A 23,891-nucleotide genomic window follows, 5' to 3' on the forward strand; every position below is an offset into this window, starting at 1 on the left:
TATATTTAAACATATTTTAGCAAGCCCTTCTGTGCGTCACATTTGCTTTATTATTATTATTTTAAATTCATAATTTCAACAGTCTCGCCTTTGTGGCGTTCTCTTTCGACACTTGCGAAATACTGCTGCTGTGAAATTAAACTAGCTTCAAGTTGCTTTCATTTCTCGCTGCGTATCTTCCCTGTAATGTTGTCGTACATGTCAGCGTGTCTTGTTTGGTAATATAGCGTCACATAGAACTCTTTGAAAACAGCGACTGTCTCTGTCAAAATGAGGCAGACACAGTTGTTGTGTATTTTATTGAAGAAATAGTCCAATATCCACCTATCCTTGAAGCATCGACCATCGCAGTCAACTTTTTTTTTTATTGATTGTCGCCATTTTAGAAAATTGGAAGTAATGGGTCACACGGGGTAATGTTGCTTAGAGTGCTGCTCTTCAAGTTTTTCAAAGTTTCGTGAGAATAGGCTGAGTTTCTGTGGACAAGATAGTTGTAGATATCAGGGTAGCAGATGTCAGGCAGAGACGGTAAAGACAGCGGGTCGAAAAATATCGATTTAGGCATCAAATATGGATCTGGCGAATGGATCGACCGAAGCTTTTCCACATAACGCCTTTTATGCAACACATCCAATGAGTTTACAGCGTCTGAAAGCACCGGGGCTTCCATGAATTGCACTATAAATTGCACAATAAATTGAGACCATTGAGAATACGGACACAAAATGATGGATAATATGGCGGCACAATACAGCGACACGTCATTGTGTGACGTTGGTGAGTGGGGTTCATATGACCCTTTTTACCTTGATTGAGACGAGGCATATATTTTACATCAGAAAACAGCCTGATGCAAATTCAGCCATCTCTCTTCATGCAAGCGTCCATGTACAGTATTTGTGGTTTGGCAGTCCGCTCCCCCGGAGTGTTCACTAGTCCTGCCTCACTTGCTTGTCTCTCTGCCGTGTAATTGAGGCGCTCCCCGCTGTCTGGATACAGTGATGTAGCGCCGGGCGTCGTTTATCATCCTGTAATTGCAAGGCGCAGAAAGCTGGTCAGTCATCAAGGCCCTAAAATGATGAATATGATGACTCATAGGAGACTATTAGCCCAGGTGATGGCAAAAACGTATGTTTGCGCACATTGTTAATACGACCTAAGTACATTTTTTTTTAATATTTTTAACTTTACTGTTTTTCTGATGCGTGCGCAGTCACAATGAACACATTCATCCTTTTGACGAGCGGCGCCAGTGCAAAAGTGACATTGAATGAGCAGCGCCATCAAGACGACTGCCTCTTTGCACGTTCGTGTGTGGGTGCACGCATCCCCTGGGATGGCGCTCACTGTCAATCTGATCCCAGGATGTCATCCGACTTTGAGTCACCATGTTCCACACTCAGCACTACAGACTCACTGTATCCTTCCATTCAGTTTGAATGTTTTCGGTGTTTTTGCGTGGGTTTTTGCACTGTATTCCTACCACATTGAAAAAACAAGCGTCAGGTTCACTAGAGAAGCAAAGAAAATGTCTGTTTCTTTCTGCTTTATTACCAGCGCACACCTGAGATGTATGCCTGTGCTTGCATGTGTGTGTATGTGTTACCTCACAAAGACCAGCAGTTGAACATCAACAGATCCCCTAAGGAGTTTCCAAACATGGCATCGTGAATTTTTCAACACTGACATCCGCCATCTGCACCTAGGCCAACACACATACACCCACACACACAAGCCATGCATGTTCTAGGCATTATTCCTCACACGCTCGCACGCATCTGCTGTTTCCGGCGCGATCACCTCTTTCTCATCCTCATTCTGGGCACATGTCTCTAAGCAGGCCCCAGATAGCAGAACGACATTGAATAAACGTTGATTTTCCATCCAAATCATCAGTATGGTTGACGTCGAAATTTTCGACGTCAAGTTACATTGAGACAACGTTGTTCTATGGCAGGGGTCTCCATCCGCCGGGCAATGGACGCCGTGGCGCATTTGCTAACGGGCCGCACAGAGATAATATTTTATTAACGATCGCATTCTGGCCAAATTAGCTTTGGTCTGTCCCCCTGCTTAACACATCAATATCCCTGTCTACTCTAGATATAATACTTCAGTATAGATTAGAATGTCGTCATAGAAATCACTTGATTGGACTGCAAGCAGTACAGTACATCTTGTTTGGTATATACACTCACCGGCCACTTTATTAGGTACACCTGTCCAACTGCTCGTTAACACTTAATTTCTAATCAGCCAATCACATGGCGGCAACTCAATGCATTTAGGCATGTAGACATGGTTTAAGACAATCTCCTGCAGTTCAAACCGAGCATCAGTATGGGGAAGAAAGGTGATTTGACTGACTTTGAACGTGGCATGGTTGTTGGTGCCAGAAGGGCTGGTCTGACTATTTCAGAAACTGCTGATCTACTGGGATTTTCACGCACAACCATCTCTAGGGTTTACAGAGAATGGTCCGAAAAAGAAAAAATATCCATTGAGCGGCAGTTCTCTGTGCGGAAATGCCTTGTTGATGCCAAAGGTCAGAGGCGAATGACCAGAGTGGTTCGAGCTGATAGAAAGGCAACAGTGACTCAAATAACCACCCGTTACAACCAAGGTAGGCTCGATTTCTGCTGCGACATTTGGATGGTAGGGTCAGAATTTGGCGTCAACAACATGAAAGCATGGATCCATCCTGCCTTGTATCAACGGTTCAGGCTGGTGGTGGTGGTGTAATGGTGTGGTGGATATTTTCTTGGCACTCTTTGGGCCCCTTGGTACCAATTGAGCATCGTTGGAATGCCACAGCCTACCTGAGTATTGTTGCTGACCATGTCCATCCCATTATGACCACAATGTACCCAACTTCTGATGGCTACTTTCAGCAGGATAATGCGCCATGTCATAAAGCTGGAATCATCTCAGACTGGTTTCTTGAACATGACAATGAGTTCACTGTACTCAAATGGCCTCCACAGTCACCAGAGCTCAATCCAATAGAGCATTTTTGGGATGTGGTGGAACGGGAGATTCGCATCATGGATGTGCAGCCGACAAATCTGCACCGTGTGATGCCATCATGTCAATATGGCTCAAACTCTCTGAGGAATGCTTCCAGCACCATGTTGAATCTATGCCACGAAGAATTGAGGCAGTTCTGAATGCAAAAGGGGGTCCAACCCGTTACTAGCATGGTGTACCTAATAAAGTGGCCAGTGAGTGTATAATATATCTATGTGTGCTTGTCCTCTATAATAAACGTATGACTAGGCTGCGGGTGCAGCACATTTGTTCCCCCACACGAGCGAAAATGACTGGAAAACAGACGTCTTTGGAGAGATTTTTTACGGTGAAAAAGGGCCCCTGATGAGCCAGAAGATGAGCCTACAACCTCGAAGACCCACGAACTGCGAAGGAGTGGAATCGTGACCCGTTTGTGAATAAACCGAGTGATTCGAGCATGACTGTGCAACAGGAGGATCAGCTTGTAGAGATCGCAAATGACAGCAACCTTAAACGTACATTTGAGACAGTTAAAGTTATTATTAGCGGTGTGCAGCTAACATGGCAGGATGGGTCTGAGGAGAGCTTTTCTACATATCCATCCACGATCAAACGTAAGTTAATATTCCTTTCATTAAAGTTTGTAGTGTTTACTTTGGAATCGCTGCATTCGTGGCCGTTTTTAATGTTACGCGCATGCGCTGAGCCGTATAGTTGCTTTTTCAGTCTTGTCTGTGTTTTCCGCCATTTATATGTATATATATATTTTTTAGGGCTGTCAAAATTATCGCGTTAATGCGCGGTAATTAATTTTTTAAATTAATCACGTTAAAATATTTGACGCAATTAACGCACATGTCCCGCTCAGAAAGTATTCTGCCTTTCGGTAAGTTTTACAGCAAGACTTTTTGTGCTGTCCAACAGCGAACTCTTGTGGTCGCTTTGCGACATGGTTTATTGTTTTCTTTCCAGTTCATTATGGCTGCACGACGTCTCGGGCTGATAATGTTGTGCTTATATGATCCTTGGACAAGATTTGTCCGTAAGTATGGTTGTTGTAAAGAATGTACATATTATGTTAGTAAGCAAAATGTTATATTTTTTTGTATGAGACGCTTTTTGTTTATGTTTAGTGAACCAGTATAGCGTGCTAAGCTAACGTTGTTGCTAATGCAATGCTTGTGTACTTTTTTTTTTGTAGTTTTACGACGGTCTAAAGAGGACAATGGTTTGAGGCCATTTTATTAATAAATCAGATGAGAAAGGAAGAAGTCTGATTATTAAAGCGTCGTTCACTAGCTGTCTAGCTTTGGAAAAAGTAGACGCTTCGGAGTGAGGACAGCATAGACAGATTTAAATGACAGTAGAGTGAAATGCCCCACTACAGTCCTTTTGTACCGTATGTTGAATGTATATATCCATCTTGTGTCATATCTTTCCATTCCAACAATTTATTTTACAGAATATATATTTATTTACAGAAAAATATGGCATATTTTATAGATGGTTTGAATTGCGATTAATTGCGATTAATTACGATTAATTAATTTTTAAGCTGTAATTAACTCGATTAAAAATTTTAATCGTTTGACAGCCCTAATATTTTTTTTTTTTACTTTTTATGTATTTTATATATATATTTTTTAATGTATACAGTGATCCCTCGTTTTTCGCAGTTAATGGGGACAAGAACCCGCTGCAATTACTGAAAAACCGCGAAGTCGCACCCCCATCCAAAAAATATATATATGTATTATGTTCAATGTATTTATTCAGATCTATCATTGGAAAGAGATACATATAGCACAATTTTTAAACGTTTATGTATATATGTATATAGATAAATAGATATATATAGGTAGATATTGTAATCATTTTTTAAAGCTTTTTAAATGTAATAATTAAGATAAGTTTTAAACATTTTACTGTCCCACAGAATTATTTTTAAACCAGAAAAAAAGTAGACCCCCCAATCCATTTAAGAAAAAGTTAAAAAAAAAAAAAAAAAAAAAAATGCTTGTCTTTATTTGTGTCCACTCAAATCCGCTCCAGCTGCTCACTTACACTCAATGAGTGGCCAGAGCAACTGTCTAACAAGTTAAACGATGATTGACTCATGAGGCGCTTTGAAGGTCGAGTCTCTGGCAACAAAGCAAAAGCTTAACCGTCTGTCAATCATTAGCCACGTTTACATGCTGACTTTTATTCATACCGATTCAAATCATTCCGAATGGAAATTTCAGATCAGCTGTTTACATGTCACTTCATCTATTCCGATCCAGCGTTTACATGTGTCTGCCTTTATTCCGAAAGGACGTTTGACAACTGCCGTCTGACATGCGCAGATTAATCAAAACAAAGCGTCACGTTGCAAAACATGGAGATCGATCGTCAGATCAGCTGCTGTTTTAACTTTTCGAGTGGAAACAAAACTTCAGAATGATACGCCATTCATTTAAAAAGTTGTGTGGGTGCGCTGTGCGTGTGCTTGGAAGCCATGTTGCAAGTGACGTTACTTACGTCACCAAGTGACCGCACCACGTCAGTACGGAGCATGCGCAGAAAGAACGCAACCAGACACCATTCCGCTTCCCTGTTTACATGATATAATTTTACTTCTAATCGGTTTGGGAAAAGGAATATTCCACCCCTGTGAATCGGAATGAAATTCCATTCGGTTTGGGCCTGTTCATTCCGAATGAGGTGTTTATATGGAACACATTTATTCGGTTTGAACAAATATTCCGATTGTAATTGGAATATTTGGCTCCATGTAAACGTGGCTATTGTTTACTTTAATATGCAACTCCAGTTCACTCTCTGACGAACAAAGAGCAGGGAGAGAGAGGGAGCGAGCGTGAGACAGCGCGATCAGCTCGGGACAGCTCATCTGTAGTTATTTATTTATTTATTTTAATGGGGAAAAAAATCTGCGCTGGACTAAGGGCGCGAAGTTTGAAGCGCAAAATCACGAGGGATCACTGTGTATTTATTTTAATAAATGAGTTTTTAGCACTTAAAATGTAATAATTATGATAGGTTTTAAATATGTTACTGACCCACCAAATTATTTTTAAACAAGAAAAAACAGAAAAATGTTTGGCTTTATTAAAGGTTTAATCGAGTGAGTCCACTCAAATCCGCTCAAGCCACTCGCTTACACACAATGCGTTGCCACAGCAACTGTTTAACAATTAAACGTGGATTGATGCATGAGGCACTTTGAAGTCCGGTCCTCTGGCAAGTTCATTAAGCATTCATTGTTCTTTAAACATTAAACATCTGTCAATCATCGTTAACTTTAATAAGCAACTCCAGTACGCAGGGAGGGAGGGAGAGAGAGACTACGTGATCTGTATTTTATTTATTTATTTATTTATTTTTTCATTTAAAAAAAAATCTGCGATGGACTGAGGGCGCAAAGTTTGAACCAAACCAAAACTTGACCTTTAATGTAAACTACAGTGATGCCGCATGTGTCAATTATCGTTTAGCTTGTTAAACAGTTGTGTGGCAACTCATTGTGTGTTACTGAGCAACTTCAGCGGATTTGAGTGGACTCATTCAATGGATTATTTAATCAAGACAAGCATTTTTCTGCTTTATTCTTGTTTTAAAATAATTTGGTTGGACAGTAACATGTTTAAAATATCATAATTATTACAATTGAAGTGTTTAAAAACCATTTATTAAAATATATATAAAGTGTTTTGGTTTTTTTAACGGGGGGGGGGGGTGGTAAAAAAACATGTCTTATATGTATCTCTTTCCAATGCTAAATCTCAATAAATACATTGAGTAGTCCTTAATACTAGTCATCATCACTGACACAGACCAAGTCCAACCTTTTATAATAGCCTAAACCCTCTACTTCAGGATCCAACCCAACCTAGACCAGATCCGATGCAATCTAATCACTAGTATACTGACCCATGCATTCAATTAAGCCTAATCCTAAATCCAATTTAGACACTGATCCAGGCAACACAATGATTGTTGCATAAAAACAAACTGGACCTTAGGCTTCCAGGTCAGCCAACCCAAAATCTAAACTAGCGAGTCAATCTAAGACTCTGAACTAGGTATTCTTGATAAATGTAGCATCTAAAACTACCAAAAACTAGTCATACCAATCATTTCAACCTAGTCCATCAGGTTCTCTTGACATATTTCCGTTATGCTGAAAAAACGCGTTGATTAAAAAAAAGGCTGATGTATATTTTATTATAAAGGGTGTGTCTATGTGTGTTGCTGCAAACTCCCGGGCAAAGAATGCATTTTCTGAAGCCGGCCTTACTTCCAATTAGTCGCACAACTGCCTTGTGCCAAGTTGGCTGATAACCACATTGCGTACTCCCGCTTGGGTGCCACACACACAAACACACACCCCCACACACATACAGTAATTCACTCTTACGCGCTACACAAGTACTGCGTGTACACATCATGTGATATAGCTGATATATATGCTGTTATTTGCATATGCCGATTAATGTCCAATCCATTAGGACTAAATGATCATTGCGAGCCCGCCTAGTTAGAATGGTTTATACAACTATTACTGCAATGTCAGCCAATGAGTTAGTTGAGGGTCATAATGACACTGGAACTCAATGTTTGGATTCTGGTTGACATGTTTTCTCGCCATTGGTAAAAAAAAGAGTAAATATAACCAAATGAGAATCTCGGTTTAACAAAAAGTGGATATTTTTTTGGCATGATGAATGGAAGTACATGGGGAAAATTCCCTAACAATTATAGACACTCAAATTTCAACCCTGAACTCTAAAATTGTGAGGTGGAGGTGCTAACAACTCGCCAGTGTACCAACTGTTTTTATTAATTCCTACTAGGCCGAATTGATGAAGTCAAGTAGGCTGCTCTCCCGCGTCCTAGCCACTCATCTTTCTCTACATTCACAAGTGTCAGGGCAGGGCAGTGACTGATGTGGCCGCCATTGTACTGGCTCACCTCATTTCCCAGACTGTCGACGCTTGTTAAAGCTTGTTAATAGCACAATGAGTCGCTGTCACTTCTTTTGATGCACATCAAGACTCCAGACAAAACCGTCATTTTGTTACCTTTTTGTTATTTCATCTCTAGGCTATAGGTAAAACGCTTGGTTTGAACAAATCAATGGTGGGAGCAATTATTAGAAAATGGAAGACATACAAGACCACTGATAATCTCCCTCGATCTGGGGCTCCATGCAAAGTCTCACCCCGTGGCGTCAAAATGATAACAAGAACGGTGAGCAAAAATGACAGAACCACACGGGGGGACCTAGTGAATGACCTACAGAGAGCTGGGACCACAATAACAAAGGCTACTATCAGTAACACAATGCGCCGCCAGGGACTCAAATCCTGCACTTCCAGACGTTTCCCCCTGCTGAAGCCACTACACGTCCAGGCCCGTCTGCGGTTCGCTAAAGAGCATTTGGATGATCCAGAAGAGGACTGGAAGAATGTGTTATGGTCAGATGAAACCAAAATAGAACTTTTTCGGAGAAACACAGGTTCTCGTGTTCGGAGGAGAAATAATACTGAATTGCATCCGAAGAACACCATACCAACTGCGAAGCATGGGGGTGGAAACATCATGCTTTGAGGCTGTTTTTCTGCAAAGGGACCAGGACGACTGATCTGTGTAAAGGAAAGAATGAATGGGGCCATGTATCGAGAGATTTTGAATGAAAATCTCCTTCCTTCAGCAAGGGCATTGAAGATGAGATGTGGCTGGGTCTTTCAGCATGACAATGATGCCAAACACAAAGCCAGGGCAACAAAGGAGTGGCTTTGTAAGAAGCATTTCAAGGTCCTGGAGTGGCCTAGCCAGTCTCCAGATCTCAACCCCATAGAAAATCTGTGGAGGGAGTATTGCCCAATGACAGCCCCAAAACATCACTGCTCTAGAGGAGATCTGCATGGAGGAATGGGCCAAAACACCAGCAACAGTGTGTGAAAAGCTTGTTAAGAGTTACAGAAAACATTTGGCCTCTGTTATTGCCAACAAAGGGTACATAACAAAGTATTGAGATGAACTTTTGGTATTGACCAAATACTTATTTTCCACCATGATTTGCAAATAAATTCTTTAAAAATCAAACAATGTGATTTTCAGTTTTTTTTCTCACATTCTGTCTCTCATGGTTGAGGTTTACCCACGTTGACAATTACAAGCCTCTCTAATATTTTCAAGTGGGAGAACTTTGACAATTAGTAGTTGACTAAATACTTATTTGCCCCACTGTATATATAGCCATATCGTATATAACCAAAGACGCAAATTTTTAGAGGTTACTGAACAGGCTTCATTGTTCCTAAAAAAATAATCAAACAATAAAAACAAAAAAAAAACAAACAAAAAAAAAACTGGAATTAAATAATGATAAATAATAATAATCATCGAAATGTAGTCCAGTCAATACACACACACAGTAGGCTATGAGCCAACTAAACATTTTTATAAATTACCATCACGACAATTGTCATTGACAATGTTCTAGATTGCACGCACACAATAACCGAAATAAATTGACAAACGATTTAACAAGCATGTTTTCAAACGCAGCAGTTTAAAACTGCATTTCCCATAATGCCTAGCGCAGCTTAGCTCACTGACAGCTACCTTATTAGCATGCACCGGTAGTAAAGGTATGATCGGAAATTGCTATAAAAATCTCAATTCTTAGTTAAAAGTAAAAAAAAAGTGCAGTTAGCATTTATTTTACGTAAATATGTCGAAGTACAATGCTAGTCTGTTCGTGAATGTAGTTACCGGCTGCCTTATGTAAACAGAGCTTTTCTGGTGAAAATTCTTGTGAATAAATGCTTAAATACCCGAATTCTTTATAGATATGGACGTAAAACAGTCTTGATACTTGGTTAAAAGCAAACAAAAAACAAAAAAAAAACGTACAGTTAGCATTTATTTTACGTAAATATGTCGAAGTACAATGCTAGTCTGTTAGTGAATGTAGCTAGCAGGCGCCTTATGTAAACAGAGCTTTTCCAGTGAAATGGTTCATGGTTCTATGGTTCATTCTACAAACAAGACACTATTTTCTAGTTTGATGATAATAAGGGACAAAGAGTCTCCCTTGAAAGCTCAATAAGTGATGCGTAGTTTTGTTTCCGTAAAGGACGATTCCGTTTTTCAAGGGACAGTTGGCACCCCTACCTACCTCCTTTCCTCCAACGAAAGCTAGCTATCTAGCTTAATGCTAACAGAAATTAGCTGATATATTACCAACATTCCCTAAATGTCAGCCAAAACATATTCATTCCAGATGATGCCTCATATCAAAGCTCCAATAGCATTAATAATAAATCCTGTAAATACACCAGCACATAAACATCAGAGGAGTCAAACAATATGAAAATATGTCAACGTCAAACTTGGTGTACAGCGCATACACATATGAGTTGACACAGTTCTTTCCTGCTGCCGGGGAGTAGGAAATATGTTGGACAGAGCTAATTCTGGCTTGCCGTTCCTGCACATGTCCCACATACACACATGTTCATGTCAAAACATCACACAAATAAAAAACGCACATAGCAAACACGCACGCACTCAAGCACATGCCGTTTGTATTGCGAGGTTATAGGACCACATTTGTTTTCTGGCACATGGGGAAAGCAACGCCCTGCTGTCACCTTTATTTATTCAGAGCAGAAGGAATTGTGTGCACACTGCTAGACTAAATGACAAAACTGATAAGCCAGGTTAGTGAAAAGTTGTCCACTTATTTGCAGAGGTGGGTAGTAAAGTAACGCGTTACATTTACGCCGTTACATTTACTTGAATAACTTTTGGAGAAAGATGTACTCCTAAGAGTAGTTTTACAAAGCCGTACTTTTTACTTTTACTTGAGTAGAGTTGTAAAGAAGAAACGCTACTCTGGGCTACACTAGTCATTACATTTTTCCTCTTTATTCTACATATTAGATTTGACCTTTTTTGCCATAGATACAAACAGTGGCGCTACCAGCTTCACCAATGAGACGTTGCATCAATAATCACATGACTCCATGATACCAATCAGACCCAAGCTTGCCGCTTCATGATCACGTCGGCCTGTTCAATCACGTGGCGTCCTTTAAGCACTGTAAAAATTTAAGTATTGGACATGGAGCGCTGCCGTCAACATGACTTGAAAGCGCGGATTTTAGCCTCTCTCACAATTTTTATTTTTCACTGATTGACCACGGAAAACCGGATACATGGTCCTATTAGTTTCATAATAGGAAATATGTTTTCTCCACTAGAGGGCCCCCATACTCTTTGGACCAATGAGGCTTCATTCCTGCATTTTTTTCCCCCTTGTCAGAATTTAATAATTTTTTGGTATTTCTTTTGCTTATTGCGGTTATGCAGTAGGTTATAGTCTTCTTATTCAGATTATAATAATCAGATTATAATAATATCAGTTCAAAAAGATAACTTTGTGCTAAAAAAAAAAAAAAAAACATTGCTTGAAAAAAAGTTAGGGCTGTCAAAATTATTGCGTTAACCGGCGGTAATTAATTTTTAAAATTAATCACGTTAAAATATTTGACACATTTAACGCACATGCCCCGCTCAAACAGATTAAAATGACAGCACAGTGTAATGTCCACTTGTTACTTGCGTTTTTTTGGTGTTTTGTCACCCTCTGCTGGCGCATGGGTGCTATTGATTTTATGGGATTCAGGACCATGAGCATGGTGTAATTATTGGCATCAACAATGGCGACCGACTAGTTTATTTTTTGATTGAAAATTTTACAGATTTTATCAAAACAAAAACATGAAGAGGGGTTTTAATATAAAATTTTTATAACTTGTACTAATATTTAACTTTTAAGAACTACAAGTCTTTCTATCCATGGATTGCTTTAACAGAATGTTAATAATGTTAATGCCATCTTGTTGATTTATTGTTATAATAAACAAATACAGTACTTATGTACCGTATGTTGAATGTATATATCCGTCTTGTGTCTTATCTTTCCATTCCAACAATAATTTACAGAAAAATATGGCATATTTTATAGATGGTTTAAAATGCGATTAATTACGATTAATTAATTTTTAAGCTGTAATTAACTCGATTAAAAATTTTAATCGCTTAACAGCCCTAAAAAATATATATATGGCGGAAAACACAGACAAGGCTGAAAAAGCAGTTTCTGCTCTTGCATTCCTCTTTAAAATAAACTGCTTTATTTTAAGCCAAAAGAACTATTGTGTTTGATAGAACAATATCTCTGTATGCTGCCATAGCAGTTTCATGGTGTGTTAAGCCTCCAAACTATTTTTAATTTTTCCGTTTTACCCTGGAGACCCCCGTTTACAGACACTGCGCAACCGCTTTTGTTTCAACCCAGCCATAAAACGAAGGCAAGTAATTATATTTATTAATCGAAATGTGTATCATTTTTAGCTTAGAATCATTAATTGATGTCTGATATTTAGCTGAAAAAAAAAACGGTTTTATAAAATTATTCACTCGCATATTTTAAACTTTTAAACAAATTAAATCACAATGAAAAAAATAGTGTCTGTAAATAGCTCATGGATATCTAACTCATAACTATCGCTTAATTGTATTTTTTTGTTTTGTTTGTTACTGTAGCATTTTTTTTTTTAAATGCCCCCCGTTAAAAAAATTTCTCCCCAGAAAATTGAGATCTTAAGCTTTCTAATGATGTATCACACATTCATAGGACAATTTTGAAATTGGGGTCTCAGAGCGGAACTTCAAGTCACTTGAGCGTTTTCCGCCATACATCAAACATTGTAAGCAGTTACTCAAAATGTTACTCATAACTTGAGTATTCTTTTCACCAAATAATTTTTTACTTCAGTAATTTTTTTGGTTGACTACTTTTACTTGAGTAATATTAGTTTGAAAGTAACGCTACTCTTACTTGAGTAAAAGTTTTGGCTACTCTACCCAGGGGCGCTGGAAGTCACTCACAGGAGGGGGTGCTAAGGATCTTATATTGTTTTTCCCCATCAAAAAACAGCCATTTCTGTCCAAATTTCTAATGTTTGCGCTTTTTTTCCATACAAGGCAACCACCATGGCAGTACACACACATTCTGGAAAGTTTACGTTCTACTAAGCTACTACAAAGACAGCGTTCTATTTCACCTACAGTGTGTGTTGAAGTTTCTGTATTGGAAATAAAAGTGCCCATGTATTATAATGCAAATCCCCGCAGCTAGACAGCGCAATGACGCTCCAACATATTTGAAAACTAAAAGGTCTGATAAGCCTCGGTTTCACACCCACTTTTCACAAAACTCAAATAAATTGCAGACGAATATCCAACAGCGCCCTGCACGGCGGCAGCTCAACAGCAACAACAAACAATAACATGGCTCCAATGCAAACTTTTTGAAGTTTTCCACAGTGTAAATCTTGAAGGAATCTGATCTTCTAGGCAGACCGCCTGAACCGCACCAGCCGAACCGCCGGACCCACGCTGGCGCAGATCCAACGAGCCGGACTTGCGGGACCCCGGCAATCCGGCCAGAAGGGCAAACTCCGCGCGTTCACCTTAGTCTTAACCCTTTGTACTGACTCCATTTTGAAAGGTTTAAAGAAGGCTCACCGAGAACAAGTTGACAATTTATTCGGATCGACAGTGGTGAAACAGAAAGGCGAAACAGGCACAGACTCAGGCGAGGAAGCAAACTCGTTCCAAGGTCACCATATCACAAGTCAACAAAAGGTTTCTGAGAAAAATGACAACGCTTAGTTAAACAGTCTTTTGAAGGCTCTCACGGGCGGGCCGTGGGCAGGAAGAAGGGTGTGTTTGGGATTATTGTCTGATATGACAGGAGAATTCAGAAGTTACTTTTGTCCAGGCAACGAGGGTTGTGGATTTTGCCAACTCACCGTCAAAGGAGCTCTAGGAGTCTTGTCAGTGGTGTTATAAGTTGGATATCGGGCCTTCTCCGGTACTCCTTGTGTTGGTACAGAACGTCCTGCCGGGAGAACTGATTGCGAGATTTGGTGCGTCAATCTTGCTCATGACGCACACGTTGGGCTTCCGTGATAAGAAGGCGTCGTTTATCTTTTATGCCCTATATTCTGCTTGTTTTCCTTAAACTATGGTATAGGTGCTATTTATTTTATATTGGGTGTGTAAGAGTAATACAAACAGTTAGACGATGCCTACGAGAAAAGCTACTATCTCCTTCAATCTGCAGCTTACTCTTCATCGCTAGGCACTATTATAAACTATTATAATAATTTTCATTTTTTACCTCGAATTGAATTTTAGAAAATTTCGCAGTTTTTGTAAAGACAAAAATTGCTAAATTGTTTTCGGGCCATGTAAACGCCTCCCCTGTCCATAGTCAACTTTTCCGTTCCAATAGCGCCTTATCCATAGTGACCTTGTAGCAAGCAAGGTGTCAGGTGGTGACCATGTTATTAACAGACAAAAAAACTTTTTCAACATATGGCGGAAAACACAGACAAGACTGAAAAAGCAATTCCTGCTCAAAAACAGCTGTATTTTAAGCCAAAACAACTGTTGTGTTTGATAGAACAATATGTCTAAGGGCTGCCATAGCAGATTAATGGCACATGAAGCCCACGAACTAATTGTAATTTGCCCGTTTTACCCTGAAAACCCCCGTTTACAGACGTCGCGCAACCATTTTTGTTTTAAACCAGCCATAAAACGAAGGTAATTAATTATATTTATTATTCAAAATGTCTGTCATTCTTATCTTATAATCATTAATTGATGTCTAATATTTCGTTTAAAAAAAAAAAACTTTAAAATTATTCACTCGCAAAAAAATTAAACTTTTAAACAAATTACGTCACAATGAAAAAAATGGTGTCTGTAAAAAAGTCACGGATATTTACCTCATAACCATCGCTTAATTGTATTTTTTTTGTTTCTGTCGCATTTTTTCCGATATGTTAGATGATAAATAATCGATCCAAACAAAGAAAAACTGGAAAAAAAAAAAAAAAACGTTTAAAAGGGTAAATATATGAAAAAGAACATCTCAACCACTCCTTGATGTCTGCGATTTCTGCATCGTGACCTTTGTTATATTACCATGTTTCACCCATAAAATCCCAAACAAATCCAGCTGTGGCCATTCACAGCTGTGTCTTGACACTTGGTGATACATGCTACATGGAGTTTTTGGATCAAAACAAGGTAAGTACGCAATAATATCTCGTTAAAGTCATGGCGTCTGTAATTCCGTTCTCGCGTGCTCTCACCTCCAGATAGGATTTTGCTGTTTAATTTTTTTTGTTTTTTAAATGCCCTCCTGTTCAAAATTTTTCTTCCCCCAGAAAATTGAGATTTTAAGCTTCCCAATGATGTATCACACATGCATATCGGACAATTTTGACATTTGGCCAAAATGGGGGTCTCAGAGCGGACCTTCAAGTCACCCTAAGTGTTTTCCACCATATATATATGTTTTATTTATTGATGTATTTTTCACAAAAAAAGCTACCAAAACACTTTTCTCCCTCCCTAACACCAGGATGTGCTGCTGCACCCTCAGCACCTTCCCGCGCCACTCTACCCACCTCTCCTTATTTGTGTAGACAACACATTTATGTCAGCAGAGAGTAAAATGTTGTCGTGTTCCTGTAGACCAGGGGTGTCCAAACTTTTTGCATACGGGGCCAGATTTGGCGTGGTAAAAATGTGGGGGGCCGACCTTGGGTGACGTCCTTTACGTAGAACAATATGTATAAGCAAAATTTAGCAAGCCATTTAGTGTGTCACATTTGCTTTATTATTTTTTTAATAAATAATTTCAACAATCTCGCAACTGGTCTTTGTGGCGTTCTCTTTCGACTCTCGAGCTCTTGCGAAATCCTACTGCTGTGAAATTAAACTAGCTTCAAGTTGCTTCAATTTCTTCAGTTTCAATTTCTTCCTTGTAATCTTGTCGTACATGTCAGCGTGTCTTGTTTGGTAATATCGCCTCACATTGAAACATTTAAAAACAGCGACTGTCTCTTTGCAAATGTTGCAAGACACAGTTGTTCCGTATTTTAGTGAAAAAATAGTCCAATTTCCACCTATCCCCGAAGCGTCGGCCGTCACAGTCAACTTTCTTTTTTTTTTGTTGATTGTCGCCATTTTAGAAAATGGAAGTAATGGGTCACACGGAGTAATGTTGCTTAGCCCTTAAATACCTGCAACATGAAGCAGAGAATCCCAAAATTTGAAAAATAAGGTCCTAATGAAACCTATTTTTCAAATTTGTAAAAAGAAAATGTATATGTGTAATAAGCGCTCTAATATCTATTACCCATGGTAAATCATGTTTTTTTCTCATGGAACCTGCAGATGCATGTGTTGACTTGCATCCATTATTTTATTTTATTTTATTTTATTTTATTTTTCAAAAGGAAATGTCAAAATTCTAAATTAGTCTCAAAATCATGAAATTTTAGGTGTATCAAATGCGATACATTTGGCAATAAAGGATTAAAGTGCTGCTGCCTTTTAGTGGGTAAATGAGGAGCATCATTTCGTGTGTAAGCTACTTCATATGCTGGTTGCAGTACTGCTGACCAATTTATTAAGTCTGTGCGGGTCAGACGTTATTGATCTTATGACAAAGGCTGGGGGCCGGATGAAATTTGACCACGGGCCGCATTTGGCCCCCGGGCCGGACTTTGGACATGTCTGCTGTAGACGGTAAAAGCCACTAGATCAATTCTACTGTATTAACTGCCTGATTGTCGGGGCTTTTTTTTTTTTATTGATCATCAATCAGATGCGCCGTTTCTTGACAAATGGCCTGTTGATTGGTATTTGTTGGATTCCATGGAAGTAGGTTCCGTGCTGTAAGGTAGAGTGACTTGAATGGAGAAATTAGCTGTGGAATTTTTCCCATACATGTCATGTTAAAGCAACGCTAGGTAACTTTTCAACCTTTATAAAATATTTTCATAACATCTGTGATGATATGTTGACTGACAACTAGTTGAAAGACACTTCTTTTATATATTGAGGGGGTCTGTATCACTTTCACCAGCACCAACCAACTTTGAGGAGGGTGGCAGGAACCCTGCCACACAAAAAAAAACTACTAATGTGCTGACTGCTTTATGGCAAACGTTGCTTACCCTCTTCCCCATTCATTATAAAGATGGAAGTCGATGCGAACGAAAGGGAGGCTTCCATGATATAAGGACACTCAAGAATAAACATAAACAGGTCCTTATGGGAGACACAGTCTTCCTTAAGGCAAAACCCTACAGCTTTTGTCGACCGGCTTTGCTAAAATCGACCAAAACTGAAAAGTTACCTAGTGTTCATTCATTTGGTGAACTTTTTCAACATCACATACTAACAGTGAACAGTTTGGACGAAATTTGCAGTACAATTGCATTGAAAATGTTGAACTCATTTGCTAACAATAAAACAATAGGAATCCAATCCGTTTTAACTATAAATCAAGGATCAGCCAGCCCTGCCGACTCCAATATGTGACATACGAAAAATGATGTAACTGGATGTGTAACCACAATCAATTACTGTACTCGATTAATCGTTTAGAGTTATTTACTTAAATTTGTCAGAATCCTCAGAATTTCAACATATCACCAAGAAGTATTTTTATATTTCTTTCATCCCACATGCAATACGACATATTATCTTCATGTTGAATCAAAACAAGACTTTGCAAACATCTGCTTTTACTTTGGAAAACAACAATCAACGTTTTGGCCTCTAACACGGCAGACAAAACCAGTAACTAAATAATTATCACTTCATGTTGATGTGTTTTATGCACTGACAGTATGAAATATTGTGCTGTTTTTTTATCAGAAGGGATGGTAATGATTATTTTTGTCAGATTCACCAATTAATCGAAAACAAAAATTACAGATTAATTAAATAATAATTATTACTATTATTATGAACTGCAGCCCAAGGTGCAAATAAATGATTTCAAAATAAATAATGTAATTTGATGATGCATAAAATAAGCATTCAAGGGCAGATATCTGTTAATAACAAATTACTATTTACTATTTTTTAACCCTTTCATTCATTCATTATGTTTTTTCCCCCTTAAATATTCTTATTACATTCATATAGGACAGCGGTATCAAAATTTTGGGCCCCGCAGAACAATATTTTGCAACCCCCTCTTAACACCCAGTTGTAGTGTCAGTGTTAAAATATATCTAAAAATGCATATAAATAATTTTAAATAAAAATGTTAAATTTTAAATAAAATGAAAGAATGAAAAAAAATCAATTATTTAAATAGTAATCAATAAAAATAATAAATGAATACCCAAATAAAAGATATTGATAATAAGAAATATATACATAATTCTACATGAAATAAAATTATTTGAAAAAAAAAAACAACAACAACCAAAACCCCCCCCCAAAATAGTAATAAACTAAAAAAATAATATAAAGAATTACAATAGGTATGGCCCATGTATATTTTGCTCTGGTAATTTATTATTTATTTTTGTTTTATTTTATAAATCCCCTGTGACGTCACACAGTTGAACTCTTTGGCTGCCACTGACGACAATCGATTTGAACTGTGAGGAGCAGTTCAAATGGATTGAACGTCTGTTGCCGTCAGTTGGAGTATTCAGTATTAATTACCCTCTTTTAGTAACTCCCACAACACATACTTTAGAGCTGGGCTTGCTGATAATCAAAAGATAATGATAACTTGTCAATAGATGTTCACTGTAGTGACCACTGTCCTTGCAAGAGTTAAATCATAATTTCCTGAATAAATAATAACTATCTAAATAGCAAAAAAGACTTCATTAGGCTCGAAGTCCTTCCCCCGCCCCCCTCTTATCAACACGGTGTCTTAAATCTCACCAATATAAAACAAACTGCCAGGGTGTGTTTGCTCACGGCCCCTTTATGCTTTCTTTAGAGGTTGAAATTAACGCTGGAATTTAGTGAGCGTTTACGTAGCGTGACAGACAGTCCTGCGTGCGCGTGCGTGCGTGTTCCGTTTGTGCGTGTGCGCGCGAGCAGAATGATTGGAACTTCAATGCCCACAATCCCCACAAGACTCCTCAAACCGCCCCTCCCATTTCTTTATTACGTTCTCATTCCTCAGACGTCTCCTCAATCTCATTGGCCAAATCAAGATAAGACGTCGGGACCCAACGTGGGGCTCCAACGCTGACGATTGGCTGAGCTTCGTCCAATCGGCGCGCGAGGAGAGACTCCCGGCCGGCCGAGCTCTTAAGGTGGAACCAGGCGATAGAAGCAAAAGGAGAAATTGAGACGTAAAAGAACTGGGATGAGTCTTCCCGCGCTTTTGCGAGCTTGTTGTGGCTGGATCAGGAAGTGGGAGGCAGTGTGACTCTGCAGCATGACAGGTGACCTGATTTTCTTATCTATAACTGTATTTAGAGTTACTTACATGATTGTCATCTGTCAATATGAGAGGACGACTACCAGCAACCCATCAATGGTTCAATATTGGAATACAGCCTTTTATAAACCAAGCATTCTTAAGCTAAGCGCGTCAACATTTATTTCCATTTTCACACGCGAAAGAGTTATATTAACAAGCGACTTAAAGGTGACCTTGCAGATTTTTTTCTACATTATTTTTCATAATCTTTGATATATCCTTAGCAGTTTTGCGAGACTGAAAATGCCAAGACTGTCCCTTTTCAATGTATTTTAGTGGGTCCATTTTGCTGGCCTCTGCAAATACATTAGTACCTCTACTTACGAACGTCTCCACCAGTTTTGTTAATCTTACTTTAAAAAAGTAATTAATTACAGTTACAAATTACTTCTCCCCAAAAGTAATTGCGTTAGTAACTCAATTACTCTTACATTCAGGTAACTAGTTACTTGGCAAAGTAACTGGCGATAATTTTCATGTTGTTGTTTTTTCCCTCAAAAAACAAACAAATAAAAAAAAAAACAGGTCACACAATGTGAAGTTTAAAGGGTTTTTGGGACAATTGGCTCTAGCCCAATTCTTTACCCTAAAATTAACTAGGCACACTGGTTGTGAATCAACCGTTAAAGTTTTTAAAATTGTAGTTTGTAGGCTATCAGCTACAGTCAGGTATTACTGAAGCCACCTAGCATAGTAGCATCGCGTTTGCAATGGCGTCACCCTCCCTGGCCTCTTCCCCACTCCTGCTCTGCTCTCTCGTCTCCGTGAGTCCGTCTTTCGGAGACTTTCTCGCGTTAGTCAACCAACATAGTAATGCACGCCTTTCCCGCCTCAGTAACGGTAACGGTGTTGCCAAGATGAGAAAAGTGGTTAAGTAGATTACTCACTACTGAAGAAAATAACGCCGTTAGTAATGCCGTTATATTCTAACGCCGTTATTAACAACACTGGTCTCTACATACACAATTTTCAGGTTACGGTACACCTCTACGGAAAAATATTGCCTCTTGTTACGAAAGAAATTTCCGGATATGAAAGGCAAAAATACAATATGGACGACGACTTGCAGCTTCCAGAGTTCACTGAATGTAACATACCGTATTGGCCCGAATATAAGACTGCCCTGATTATAAGACGACCCCCTCTTTTTCAAGACTCAAGTTTGAAAAAAGACTTTTTGAACACGAAATTATTTTTTATACAGAAAACTACTGTACATCTGAAACAAAGTATTATAACAATATATTTGAGAGAAAAAGGATATCATTTTGCCTCATTCAAATGTTAATATCTGAACATTTAAATATGTAAACTAAAGTGCAATCACATTCGTAAATGAATTTCTTCATGTTTTTGAAATGTAAATAAACCAATTTATTGTGATAAAACAACAAATTGCAATAACTGCAATAACCCTCAAAGTGAGGTCTAACTGTAACTGTAGTATTGAAACAAATCTGAATAAGGAAAAACATTGCAATCAAATAATGCAAACTGGTTAAACTTGAGAGTAGCTGAGATCTGTCATGACAGAACATTACTCCTCAAGTTCAGCATTCGCCTCAGTGATATCTGGCGCCATCTAGCGTTGTGAATGGGTATAATCTCCAGACCGCGAATATTAGACGACCTCCACTTTTTCAGTCTTATATCAATGCAAAAAACACAGTCTTATATTCAGGCCAATACGGTAATTATAGCTGCACTGCAGTTCGCTATTGCCTAGCATGTTCCTGGCATCCAATTGGCTAAGAGGGGCTTCTGCTGCATGTGTATCCAAGCGTCCTCTTCATTCGCTTCTTTGGCTAAGAGGTGCTCCGATAGCTTCATCTAGGTATATTAACGTTTATTCTTTATTCTAGTCAATCAATCAATGAAATTTATTTCTATAGCACTTTACAAATACCCGGAAGGTCCTCAAAGTGCTTTACAACAACAACAAACATAGATCATGATAAATAAAAGGCAGGAAAGTACTATAAAATGACTAGGTTTGGGCATCGCTTGAAATTGAATGATTCAGGTTCCGAATCCGGTTCCATGTTTCGATTCCGGTTCCGAATGATTCTCGATTCTGATTCTTGTAAGAGTCAGGGTAAAAAAATGTATAGTTTAAAAACATATTAGTTTATATTAATGTCGTCTCAAATTTTTTTTAAAATTATATGGATTTTTAAATGTATTCTTATTATTTTATTATTTATTATTTTTATTATTACTTATTATTAATACAATTGATATGAAATTTGTGAATTATATGAACTTCTTACAGGGCTACTTTTAACTTGTATATAAATATCAGTCTTTGAACTTGTATGTGACGACGTTTCTTTCCACAGGAGTACACTTTCACATAGATATTTATTTTTCAAAAGCTCACGGAGAAAACATTTACTCATTTTCTTATGCCATACATATACCTTAGCAGGGAGATTCCACAAAGCATTAGTATAAATTCTTCTATTGATTTAAAATTTGATGTAGATGAGGCAAAATAATGTTTCCTTATTTGTAAAAACCGATTCAGTTGTGTTTACAGACACATGCGGTGTTTATGTTGTGACAATACCAGTTAGGCCAGTGAGTGGCGCTGTAGGAGTGTACATATAATGCAGAGAAGAAGAGATTAGAGTTTCTGGCAAGGATGCTATGTGATATGATGCTATGTTTTCACTGGTATGAGTTCATTAAAGAAGTAATCAAATGCTTCATACCAACGCTAGCGAGTTTATCATTTCGCATCTAGTTCTATATACATGATATCGACCATAGCTCGACATAATAATACGATTTATTCTCATACTATTCCATCCATCCATCATATACTGCTTAATCTGGGGTCAGGTCGCTGGGACAGCAGAAGAAATATGTAATGTAATGTTTTACTTACCTGGTTCTGACGGCGCAGCGTGGGAAATACGTAGCACTCAGCTAGCTATGCACTTGACACTCGTATTGAAGCTGGTCGTGCATAATTGGTCGTGCAGCCACCTTTTCATGATATAGTTGTGTTGCAAATGTTGCACTGAGCTGACTGGTCATTTTTTCTGGTCAAGTTAAGCCAAACTTTTGAGCGCCGCCTCACTGTGTCCATGGTTGTAATCAAGTTACAATTTGTTCTTGTTCGTGGTTTTCGGCAGCAATTTTTTTTCCACTCGGCGGTCAGAAATTCAAAAATTCGAACGGTTCCGGGAGAACCGGAGTGTTAGAACCTGGTCCCATCGATGCCCGATGCCCAACCCTAACAATGAAATTAAGAGAAAAACGAAGCAAAAACAACGTATCGCGATAAAGGTCAAAACAGCAGATAAAACAATAAAAAGGATAAAATCTGAAAACATTAAAACCCTTGAGAAATAAAACCAGGGTACCTTAGTCTGGAGAAAAAGCGAGTCTAAATAAGTGGGCCTTTAACCGTGATTTAAAAAGGCTTAGATTCGTAATGGTGCGGATTTCAGTGGCAGGCTATTCCACAACCTGGAGGCAGTAACTGCAAAAGATCGCTCTCCCCACTGTTTAAGTCTCGACCGCGGAACTTGCAAAAGATGCCGGCCGGTAGAACGAAGAGCCCTGCCAGAGTTACGTAGGGTTAAAATCTCCAATAAATAAGAAGTAGCCTGGCCATTAATGGAATTGAAAACAAAGAGTAAAAGTTTGAAATCAATTCTAAAATGAACTGGCAGCCAGTGGAGCGATGATAGCACGGGGGTAATATGTTCACGTCTAGGTGTACCGGTTAAAAATCGAGCAGCAACATTTTGAACTAGTTGCGGACGAGAAATAGTGGAATTGGGAAGACCAACATAAAGTGCATCGCAGTAGTCCAGCCTTGAGCTTATAAAAGTGTGCATTGCTTTTTCAAGGTCGTGGCGACTAAGAAAAGGCTTCACTCTGGCCATGAGACGGAGCTGGAAAAAACTCCATGTCTGAAATTAGGGGGCTGCTTGAAACAGATTAGGGCATTTACATGGTAAAGCGTCTCTACTTAAGGAATTTTCCGTTAGAAAGAAGCTACTTCCAGAACCAATTAATTTCGTGAGTAGAGGTATCAATGTACCTGGAAGCTCAGTAACTCGTTCACTGCCATTGACAGAGACATAGATGAAATCCATTTTAACTGGGATGACTGACACTGATCATGTCTCAGTGGCCACGTTTACATAGACAAAATTTCTTTAATCCGATAAGTGTTCGGATTATGGCTGCGGCTATCGATTATTTTAGTAGTCGATTAATCGATGAACTAGTTAGTTTGAATAATCGGATAAGGAACATAAAAAATTTAAATACCTGAGCTGAGCCTCAAAGGGTAAAAATAAGTAAATAAATGAGCATCTATGTACCACAAAAGAACAATTGGCCAATTTACATAGCAAAAGTTCGCTAGCTTAAATGCTATAAATTGCTAATTATTTTTTTTTTTTTTTTTTTACAAGGCTCTTAGCAAATGGTTCAGACACATATTCCCACAAAA

The 23,891-nt window shown here is 38.5% G+C and overlaps 1 protein-coding gene across 2 annotated transcripts in view; it reads left to right on the top strand.

Annotated features, from left to right (window-relative positions):
- The first annotated feature begins 19,253 nt into the window (after nucleotides 1–19,253).
- The window catches only part of tle2b (TLE family member 2, transcriptional corepressor b), a 215,457-nt gene continuing 210,819 nt past the window's right edge, over nucleotides 19,254–23,891 (top strand). Inside the window, exon 1 of one of the 2 annotated variants that reach the window (XM_057841876.1) lies at nucleotides 19,254–19,379. The gene's annotated coding sequence lies outside the window, so the exon portion shown is untranslated. The remainder of the gene's footprint in view (nucleotides 19,380–23,891) is intronic. The other variant, XM_057841875.1, reaches the window with a different exon arrangement.

The sequence above is a fragment of the Corythoichthys intestinalis genome, chromosome 7 (assembly GCF_030265065.1).
Source record: "Corythoichthys intestinalis isolate RoL2023-P3 chromosome 7, ASM3026506v1, whole genome shotgun sequence".
In the NCBI taxonomy this organism is placed as follows: domain Eukaryota; kingdom Metazoa; phylum Chordata; class Actinopteri; order Syngnathiformes; family Syngnathidae; genus Corythoichthys; species Corythoichthys intestinalis.